Source organism: Ailuropoda melanoleuca, chromosome 14, assembly GCF_002007445.2.
Source record: "Ailuropoda melanoleuca isolate Jingjing chromosome 14, ASM200744v2, whole genome shotgun sequence".
NCBI classification, from domain to species: Eukaryota; Metazoa; Chordata; class Mammalia; order Carnivora; family Ursidae; genus Ailuropoda; species Ailuropoda melanoleuca.
Genome location: NC_048231.1, coordinates 6,779,667 through 6,790,921, shown reverse-complemented (window position 1 = coordinate 6,790,921; position 11,255 = coordinate 6,779,667). Strand labels below are relative to the sequence as shown.

The 11,255-nt window shown below is 39.4% G+C and overlaps 1 protein-coding gene across 4 annotated transcripts in view; it reads left to right on the top strand.

Moving 5' to 3' along the window:
- The first annotated feature begins 6 nt into the window (after nt 1-6).
- ZBTB25 (zinc finger and BTB domain containing 25) overlaps nt 7-11,255 on the top strand; it is a 20,103-nt gene continuing 8,854 nt past the window's right edge. The window contains exons 1-2 of one of the 4 annotated variants that reach the window (XM_034642614.1): nt 7-90; nt 884-1,041. The gene's annotated coding sequence lies outside the window, so the exon portion shown is untranslated. The other 3 variants (XM_034642615.1, XM_034642618.1, XM_034642616.1) reach the window with 3 other exon arrangements.

Below are 11,255 nucleotides of genomic sequence, written 5' to 3'. Positions count from 1 at the left end.
GCGTGAGCCGGCGCCGCCGCGTGACGTGCGCGGGGCGGGAGCCGCCCCTCCCGCACGGAGGAGCAGGCTGGCCGCCGCGGCGGCGTCTGGGTAAGCGACGCGGCCCGGCCCCTGTGGGCTGCTCGGGGCTCAGTCCCTCCCGCCGCGAGCCGCCCGGGGCGGTGGCCTGCAGCTGCGCCGGTCGCGGGACAGATGCAAGTAGCTGGGAAGTGGGGTGTTTTGGTCCGTTTGACATGTCAATCAGGGCACAGGAGGAAAATGGCAACCGCGAGTGAGCGCTGGGCCGAGGATGCCCAGAGTCGCCTTTCGCTGCTCGCAGAAGGCGGGTGCCGGGGCCTGACCCCGCGCGGGAACCCCCGACGGGCTCGCGGCGTTCCCGGAGCGGCCGCGCGAACCCTTCTCGCAAGTGGGCGGGTCTCCTGGTGCAAACTGAGAGACGCTGCGGCCACTGTCCTCTCCCTTCCCCACCCCCGTTTGTGATTACCCCGTTTCTAGGGCAGGAAGTTCCTCCCCCTCCATAATTCATTTCTTCCTTTTTTCAAAATATACTAATCTCATTCTGAGTAAATCCAGTTTTTCTTTTTAAAGTTTGCCCGATCGTTAACTGCTTCCCTAGCACTAGTTATTTGGAGAAATGAAGCTACTTAGGCAGCACCCAGCGCTGTACTTGGAATTTGACAGCAGCTAACATGTTTCATAAAGTAACGCCCATTTCCCCCCAGGAAATTACATTTGGCATTCATTCTCTTGAGACTCAAGTTTTTTGGCAAAACTGTTGATTCTCACGGGATTTTGACAAGTGTGTAAAGTACACTTTGGGATGACAGATTTTAAAGCTGAAAGGGGCCTTACAGGAAATCTAGTTCATCCCTCTGTTTTACAGATGAAGACACCGGCCTAAGGAACGTGTGGCTTGATCGAAGCCCTACACCTTTTGAGTAACTGGACTCTGGGGCGCCAGGCCTTGGTTATTGGGCTCTCCACCACACCAGCAGTGCAGTGCCAGTTTAACTCACTCACTGTAGAGACAGTCGGCCAGAGGTGATTATACTTGGCTTGATACAGATTATTGAGAGACCAGGCTTGGGCATTGTGTGATAGCTCTGGTATTTTAAGGAATGGGGTTGGCATTATCTTTAGGTGGAATAGATTGCCTGTGATATATGTTGGGGCTCAAAGCCGGTCTCCTCCAAAATTCAGCCCTACTCCGTAAGAATAACCAACATTTGCAGCACTGGTTGCTTCCTTAGGTTAAGGCATCAAAGTTCTCTTTAGCAATCTAGATACGTTTTGATTAAGGATAATCTATCCATTATCAGAAATCAGTTCCTTAATAGGGAGCAGGATACTGGCATAGCACTCGGCATAGATTAGTTCTGACGGCTGGGAGGTTATCAGGAAGGAGTGGAACATCACAGGGATGGTCAGCAACAAAGCAGGGAGGGGCCTCACATGACTTGCTCTACGTTTTTGCCCAGCCCTTCCCTGAATGTCTTATTTGGAGGTAGTGGAGAGGGATTCAGCTCAGGTCGTTGGCTGCTTATTGAGTGCCTGCAGTGGCTAGCCACTTGCATAGATGAATTTTGAGTACTTGACAAAACAGGAGGTAGTATTGTCTCTATGATACAAACGAGGAAACAATCAGAGATTTACCTGGCTTCTATGATGCTGTCATTTGCAGTAGAATTCAAGGCTAGATCACTTATCTCCCAAGTCCAGTCAGAGCACTTTTGCATTGTATCTTGCTACCACTTCAAGCCAGGAAAGGGATGAGAGAATCGCCTGTGGCTGATTTATTGGCGCCTGTGGTTGCCCAGAGAGGCTGAGCAGGACTTTCAGCTGCCCTCTTTGCCTTAGAAAATGGAGCTGTGTGCTTCCACCCTATCTCCTGAGGGGAATGCGCAGGAGCCAGGCTGTCTAGCTGGGGAGGAGGGGCCCAAGAGTCTTGGCCGTAAAATATCCTGGCAAGGGCAGTGCTGGGAAGTGTTGCATAATGCCCTCCCCACCACTGAACCAAAGTGATTTATTTACTATGGCCCGTAGGTGGTGCTTGACCATCTTGTTAAAGAAAAACTTGTACTTTTTTGTAATAATAGGGCCAGAACAGAGTTGGGGGTTTTATATTATTGCAGGGTTTTTTTCTTGTCTTAAAAAAGCAGTGCAGGTGCTCTTATCTTGATAAATTATAAAGTACTTGCACACCACTTCCTGTGCCCCCTTTCTGCTTATTTATTCCAAATTGCATGTGAACTTCAATCCTTTGAGAGAAGAATGCTAAGAAAAGTACTACTCCAATTTATAGTTACAGTGCAGGTTATGGAGTCAGACCTAGCTTTTGATCCCCACTTTATACTATCTGCTAGTTGTGTGTTCTAAGCCCATGTTTTTCCTCATCTGTAAAGTAGAAATAAAAATAACACATGATCAAGGTGAGGACTAAAAGAATGTACGTAGCACTTAGTACAAGTGCTTGCATGTAGTATTTACTCATTATAATAGTAGCTATTTTAACTAGAACAGTATTATTTCCTCTAGGATAGGAAAGATATTGCTACTTGAACTCGCTTAGGGAGAGTAGAGGAAGAGGACAGTATTTGAAACAAACATCAGTTTCAGGATTAGTAATTGAATTTATTCACACATCTGCTTTCCCTTTGCTTGCAGGAATTTTTTTCTTTTTTTTTAATCTTATCTGAAGAAAAAGTGTTTATATTATTGTTAGTTATTTTTGAAATTTTTCTAAATCATTTCTAACCTGTACATATCAACCATACAATGACTTTTTGTTCTTTGTGAAAAGCTCTAGGCACTTGAAGCAAAGGCCTTCATTAACCCATCTGGATACCGTGTTTGTGGAGCATTCTGTGGCAAAGGAAGTATTGGTTCACCTATATTCAGAAGTTATAGTTATTCTTGTTCGTACTGTATTCTAGGTCTATACTAGCATTGTCGTTATCCAGCTTCCGACTGTCCTTTGAGTACCTTATTTTTTTCTTTCAGAAATGCAGTCATTATTATTATTTTTTGGTGGTCTAAGAAGAATTGTTTATTTTCCTTCACAGGGTTCTGATTTTTTTAAGGTTCACTAGCAATTTGCACTCACCGGTGTTAGCACTCTTGTTTGCCTGGTGCTGCAGCTTTATGAGGCATCCCACATGTTGGTTAGATGGTTAGAGATGTAGTAGGCTGGCTGTGTCTGGCAACAGGCAGGCCCCAAACTAACGTTTCCCTGTTCCGTTAAAGGTTTCTAGAGCATAACTGCTCTTCCTGTGTCATCTACCACGTCTGCTTCTTACCCTCTTCTCTAATATTTTCAGTGATTTTTGTAAGTAGATGCCTAGAATTACTGCACATTTTATCTCAATATTTTCAGATTTGCGATTTCTGTATCATCTTCAGATGTTATGAAAATAGGCATAATGGTGTGTGAGAGTAAATACCTCTTTTTCCTAAATACTTTTTTAGAAGAAGTCTGAAAATGGTATGTTCTTCCTCTGCCCCCAGTGTCCAGTTTACTAGTTTGAGAGCACTTTTGTTTCTTCAAATCTGGCTAATTTTTTTTAAAGTTACAATTGGAATTACAATAGTTGATTTTTGTTCATTTAATGTAATTGGTATAATTCCCACATTTTGAGCATTTCTTGTAAAATTGCTTGTCTTTCTCTGTAATTTTACAGTGTGAAATATTCTCTTCGGTTTCCTTGGTTCCCTTCTAACACAATGGTTCTTGACTGAGGCATCATATTAGAACAACCTGAAGAGCTTTTTAAAAAAGGATCTGAGACTTACTCAGCAATTCTGTTTGGCTTGGTCTAGAGTAGGACGCAGGCATCAGTACAACTCTGCATTGAAAGTTTTGCAGTATAGTCAGTGATAAGAGCTACTATTCCATGATAAAATGATCTCTGCAAACATTCTTTCTCTAGGTTATAAAATGTTAAACCTCCATAATCATGTGAAAATACCATTAAAAACTTAAAATCATTGTATAAAGTCTATTATCATGTGGCACTTTTAATATTTCTGCTTTTACCTTTGTATTTATAGCCATGAGTAAGTATCTCAAAAAAGCTGTACATGTTCCTCTGCCAACTTTTCTGTCTCCTTGTCTTAATGATAATTTAATAATAAAGTTACAGTGGTAGGAACCAGAGAGAAAAATCTAAAGACTGTTTATTTTCTACAGGAACAGATGTCTTACTCCTCTTGTCCTGTTTTTATTAAAGATTCTACAGCCTGAGAGAATGAAAAGCTGTGTATTCCAGGACATCATCTGGCTACCATAGATCTGAGAGTCCAGTCTAACTAATACAAAAGATTTTTTTAAATAAGTAAAAATCAAAAGATGTTAAATATCAAGTTAACTTTGAATTAAACAAAAATGGATACTGATATAAAGCTGTTCTGGTTTACTTAGTTTGAGCTAATCCAGAGTTAATGCAATTTAGTTAGTAAACAAGGTTTTGTAGTCTCTCTTAAATATCAATACTAATTCTATTATTACAGTATAAAATACCACTTCGATAATAGACATAGCATATTAAGATGAAGCACTTTTATTTTGGCTCTTGTATTTGTAAATGTAATAAAATGATAAATTATTTTTTTGCAACTTCTCTCATATCCTAAAATTTCCACCCAAAATTCTTTTCTTTTTTTTAAGGTTTGATTTATTTGAGAGAGAGAGAGAGAGCATGATCAGAGGGGAGAGGGAGAAGCAGGCTCCCACTGACCAGGGAGCCGGACGTGGGGCTCTATCCCAGAACCCAGGATTATGACCTGAGTGGAAGGCACATGCTTAACCAACTGAGCCACCCAAGTGCTCCTCCACCCAAAATTCTTAAATAAAACTTCTAAGATCTTTCTGTATGCCTAGGAAGCTTTAACTATTCCACATACTAGAGAAAATAATATGATGGTCAAAGAAATGATGAGCAAAGGCTATATGAAAAACCTTGCTAATAAATTTGTAAAGTAGGTTATATTAGAAAATGTTTTTAATAATTTTGTGATGGATTGGCTGTATTGACATAAAATCTGGTTGTGTTGCCTTAAAACCTCAAAGGTCTATTATTATACAAAGAAGTTTGAGTGAATCTATTATGTATCTAAGTTGTGTTTTTTTTAAGCATATCTGAATTCGTTTCATTTTATAAACTTGGAAAAATTTTCCCCTTATTCGATTCAATATATTTGCAAAATCTGCCATCATATGTACGTTAAAAGTTTTAGATGGGGGTTTTGAAGAAAAGGCATGAGTTAAAAGTGAGACTTTAAGTACTCCCAGCACATTTAATGGCTAGTTTTCTGACTAGGGTACCTCTCCCACCTTCTCTGAGCCTATGGTTCCTCAACCATAAAATGGAACTAATATTGTACCTGCTCTGTTACCTCATAGGATTAAAAAAAGATAGCATAGGGCAGAGATTCTCAAAGTATGGCTCCAGGACCCCCAGAGGTTCCTGAAACCTTTTCAAGATCTACAAGGATCTTGCTTTTGCAAGGCCAAAATCTCTTAATATACTTGAATCAAAACAACTTGTAGCAACAGATTGAACACAGAAGCAAAGAACCCAGCTGTATTTTTTAAAGCCAGGTATTAAAAGAGTACTATAAAATATAAAACAATGCTACTCTTCCCACTTACAAAATATATGTGGTTATTTTTTAGAAAAAATATTTTATGTTTAAATATGTAATGGGTTTAATGTTATTTTAAATGAATTAAAAATTTTTAAATGTCTCACTTTTAATTTTTTATATGGTAAATATTGATAAATACAACCCACATAAGCAACAGCTCTTTGCAGTCCCTAATGCTCTTCTTAAGAGTGTAAGTGGATCTTGAGGCCAGCACTTTTAGAACTGATAAAGGGTAATAATGGCAGAGTAGTACTTATTGGGACAATTCTGAACTAGAAACTACATTTGACTCTTGAACAGTGTGGGGATTAGGGGAGCCAACCTCCCTGCACAGTCAAATATCTGCATTTAACTTGACAACTCCCTCTCCAGCCTCCTAAGCTAAACTACTAATAGCCTACTATTGACTGAAAGCCTTACTGATAGCATAAACAATCGATTAACATTTTTTGTATGTTACATGTATTATATGCTGTATTCTTATAACAAAATAAGCTAGATAAAAGAAAGTGTTATTAAGAAAATCATAAGGAAGGGGCACCTGGCTGGTTCTTTAGAGTGTGACTCTTGATCTCCGGGTTCTGAGTTCAAGCCCCATGTTGGGCCTAGAGCTTACTTAAAAAAAAAAAAAGAAAGAAAAGGAAATCATAAGGAAGAGAAAATACATGTGCAGTACTGTACTGTGTTTATCCCAAAAAATTGCATATGAGTGGGCCCATGCAGTTCAAACTGATGTGGGTCAAGGGTCCAACTGTATAAACTTGAAAAAAAAACTTTAGAAACTACCAGATGGCATTTGAAAGTGACAAAAATCAGGCAGAAACTGGAATGAAGTCTACACTTGGAAGAATGGAACAACAGCAGATGAGTTTCCATTTTTTATGGCTTTTATCCTGAGAGAAGGCTCCAGTTGGTGACAGGAGTTGGCTCAACTTAGGTTAATAACCTGTAATCTTGCTTGAAGAAAAGAAGACAGAGTTTAGAGTGACCACACAGCTGGAAAGAGAAAATCCTAGAAAGAATGCTGGGGGAACCCCAAATATTGTGTATGATTCAGCTTGACTCTCTTGCCAACCCCTAAACTTACACATGTTGAGCCTCCATATAGCACACCAACAGCTAAAAAACTGAACGAAAAGGGAAGCAGAATTTGGAGTTTAAGTCCAGCCAAGTTAATTGTAACAACAAAGCAAAAACATCAGTACTTTTTGGAAGTAATATCACAGAATCTAGAGTCTTTACCAGAGTTAAGCACAATGTCTAGGATATTGTCCAAAATGAAACAGGAAATTATCACCCTCATTAATGGGGATTGACTCCAAAATGACCCAGAGGTTGGGTTTGGCAGGGAAGATTTAAAGCAGCTATTATAACTACGCTCAAGAATGTAAAGCAGAATAAAGTGGTAATGTCAACAAACAGGAAATCTCAGCAGAGAAATAGAAACTAAAAAGGGATGAGATGAAAATTTTAGACCTGGAAATATATCTGAAGTTAAAAATTCACTGAATGAGTTTAACAAAAATGATAGAGTCAGTGAACTTGCAGCTTAATAGAAAGTACCTCATCTGAAACAAAAAAAAATTGTTTTAAATCTCTTTTTATGCCTTCATTTTTTTTTGAAGATTTCATTTATCTATTTTAGAGAATCCCAGGCAGACTCCATGAGGAGTGTGGAGCCTGACATGGGGCTTGATTCCATGACCCTGAGATCACAATCTGAGTGGAAACCAATATCCAGACACTTCACGGACTGAGCCACTCAGGCACCCCTGAAACGGAAAAATTATTTTATGTGAAAGTTTTGTATAAACTTCATCACTATATAATAGCATCAGGGATTGTTACCCTAGGTTTCTTTCAAGGTCTAAACAGCTCTTCCCTCTGCATATGGACTGACTTCACAGTGTATGAATCGAAGCCATCTGAGGAGTACTCTCAGATTCTCTCCTCACCTGAGCCATCTCCTTGCCACTGTCAGAAATCCCTTTCTTCTCCATGGCTAACTGCCACACTTAAACTTTTGCTTGTGTTCCTTCTGGCTTCTGGAGATTCCACCCCTCTTCAGCCTGAAAGTCTTCTCGGAGCTCCCTATCATCAATGTCATATCCTATCTGTGCCTATCCTTTGTGGCCTCTGCTAATGTTCGCTTGCAGTGAGATATTTTGCTCTTGCTCCTTTCCCAGACTATTGTCAGAGGTCACTAGAAATCTTAGTCACCACACTTGAGGTATTTATAATAGGCTTCGTCCCCATGTTTCTCTGCAGTACTTTCCACCATTGGTGGACTACTCCCTGCCCAGGTTCTTGCCTTTCCTTCACACCCCCCCTGCTTTAAATCTTCCCTGCCAAACCCAACCTCTGGGTCATTTTGGAGTCAATCCCCATTACTCTTCTTGTTGTGTCTTTTCTGCGTTGAGGATTCATTCTTAGCTTTTTCCCTCTTATTTCACTCAATAGTCCCATCCACTCCTGTGTAATAATTACAGAGGACTTCCTCTCCCTATCTAGCCCTGATCTCTAGAGCCCCAGTCCTGCATAGTGTCTCCATTGATCACAAAACATTACTCAGATGTCCTGGAGTGAACACCTCGAACTCACTGTATCCAAAATGAAACTTCTCTTTTATGAAGCCGGTTTCTCTGCCTCTTCTCTGGAGTTCCGGGACCCTGCCTTTATATTGATACCTAACACATGACAGTTACTCTGCAAATATGTCCTGAAGGGATGAATGAATTCTTCCAGTTACCCATGCTGGAATTCTGAGACTTGCCTTTGACCGTATCTTCTCTGTGGCAGGCCACATCTAGTCTGGCTGCCAAGTCATGTCAGTTCTACATCTGGTGTATCTCTTGTATTCCTTCATTCCCACTGCCATTACTTGGGTGTTGCGGTGGACTTCTTGCTGGTCTTTATTTTTCCATACCTTTCCCTTGTTAATCTTTTTTTTTATGTATTGCTACTAGAGCAATCTTGACTCACAGGCCTGGTGATGGTGATGATGATGATTATGATGATGATGATGATTGGTATTTACTGAACACTTACTGTGGGAGTCACTCTTTCTATGTGCTATTATGCATTATCTTATTAAATCTATGTAACAACCTGTGAGGTGGATACTGTTATTATCCATATTTTACAAGTAAAACCAAGGACCAGAGAGTTAAGCATCTTCCTGAGATCACACAGCTAAATGACAGAATTGGAATTTTAATCCAACCTAATTCCAGAGTCCAAGCTTTAACTACTGTTCACCCTCCTGCAAAAACATCTTAACACCATTCCTTTCAAACACTGGAGTACCTTTCAGTTTTACATTCGGTACGCTGTGTGAGCTGACCACATCTCTTATTACTCATTTTGTTTTTTCTATGCCAAGCTGAATTCTTCAGTTACCTATATATTCACAATCCTCCCTGTAATTTTATTCATTGTATTTTTTCCTGCCTGGAATGCTATGTTCACCTTCTGTCTGTTCATCTAAATCCAGTTCAGAAGGCTTATTTTTCATTGGGTTGCCTGATATTGATCTCCCCCTCATAGCATGTTCTCTGAACTGATCTTATGACATTTCCCACTTTTTACGTTACATCATAATTACAACTTTTCATGTTTTGTCTCCCTATTAGCCTGCAATCTTCTTTAAAAAATTTTTTAATTTAAATTCAACTTAATTAACATATACTATATTATTATTTTCAGAGGTAGAATTCAGTGAGTCATCAGTTGCCTATAACACCCAGTGCTCATTACTTCAAGTGCCCTCCTTAATGCCCGCCACCCTGTTACCCCACACCGCTCCCTCCAGCAACCCTCAGTTTGTTCCCCATACTTAAGAGTCTCTTATGGTTTGCCTCCCTCTCTGTTTTCCTCTCATTTTATTTTTCCTTCCCTTCCCCTATGTCCATCTGTTTTGTTTCTTAAATTCCACATATGAGTGAGATCATATGGTATTTGTCTTTCTCTGACTTAGTTTGCTTAGCATAATACTCTCTAGCTCCAACCACATCATTGCAAATGGCAAGATTTCATTCTTTTTGATGGCTGAGTAACATTCCGTTCTTCTTATCCATTCATCTGTTGGTGGACATCTGGGCTCTTTCCGTGTTTTGGCTATTGAGGACCCGGCAGCTATAAACATTGGGGTGCATGTTAGCCCGCAGTCTTCTTGGTTGCAGCATGTAAATATTTTTCTTCTGTCCCTAGGCCTTGTATAATGCATGCTTTCAAATAATTTTTTCTTTATTAAATTTCTCTTCAAAACGTGTTCATTAAATGAAGAATTTAACTGTTACTCATACACCACTAACCACAAGATTTTTGTATATGTGGCTTTTTAGTGTGCCCTTTCTCATTTCTATGTAGTTCAATAGTTCATTATACTAATGTACTATATGTATGTATGTAGATAGATCTGATGAAAATGTTTATGATCTGAGGTTTGTTTTGTTTTTCTTTTAACAATTTGTAAGCCTAGTTTAAACTATTTCAATTTGAACCATTTCATTGAATCTGAGACATGTTTTTCACATCGTGAAATCTCTAGCAGTTTTATTTTGGTTTTTAAACCTCTCTATAATAAATTCGTGGTGTTTTAGAATCCAGGTTATGCAGCAAATACAATAAATAGTGACTTTTAGTTAAATGGCCTTGTGGAACAATACAATTTGGAGTTTGGTTTAGGCTCAGGTGTCTGTAGGTTCTGTTATTTTGTTACTTCTTATTTCATTATGGCTTAAAGGCTTTTTAAAATGAGATGGTAAGGAGTAAGTTTTGTTTCTATTTATTTTTTAATTGGGGGAGGTTTGGGAGAAACTTAATGTTTGAGTAAGTAGAATTTTAAAAAGTAATATATGAATAGAATTAAAAGCAGCGAGTTGCAGGATTCTTAAAGTACAATATTATTTATATAAAATTTTAGAACATGAAAAATAATACCATACCTTCTTAAGGGATACGTACAGATGCAGTAAGAACACGACAATGTTATAAGACAGTCATAAACACCAAAGTCAGGATGGTGATACCTTCGGAGGCAAGGTAATGGGTAGTTAGAATGAGGGAGAGATGGTAGGGGGTCTCTACCACATTTGTAATATTTACCTTATGTGCTCAGGGGTGGCTGGCTGGCTGCATGTTTGTTACATTGATCTCTGTACCTATTTGTTTATCTGAAATACTTCATAATTTTTAGAAGTGAGGGGAAAAGGAATACATGTTGGAATGTACTTATGATGTTAAACCTCAATAAAAAGATTTAAGCTCAGGACACATGGGTGGCGCAGTTGGTTAAGCATCCGACTCTTGATTTCAGCTCAGGTTGTGATCTCAGGGTCCTGGGATGGAGCCTGACATCAGGCTCCACGCTCAGCATGGAGTCTGCTTAAGATCCTCTCCCTTTCCCTCTGCTCCCCACCCCCAGCTCGCTCGCTTGCTCTCTCAAAAAAAAAAAAGGATTTAAGTTTAAACAGTACTATTCCCCTACCCTTCTCCCTTATTTCCCTCACAGAAGTAAACATTTTACTCATTTCTTTGACCCTTTCCAGAGATGTGTACATAAGAATATATTTCTGTACAAATTAAAAATAACCACTCCACCCTTTTTTTTT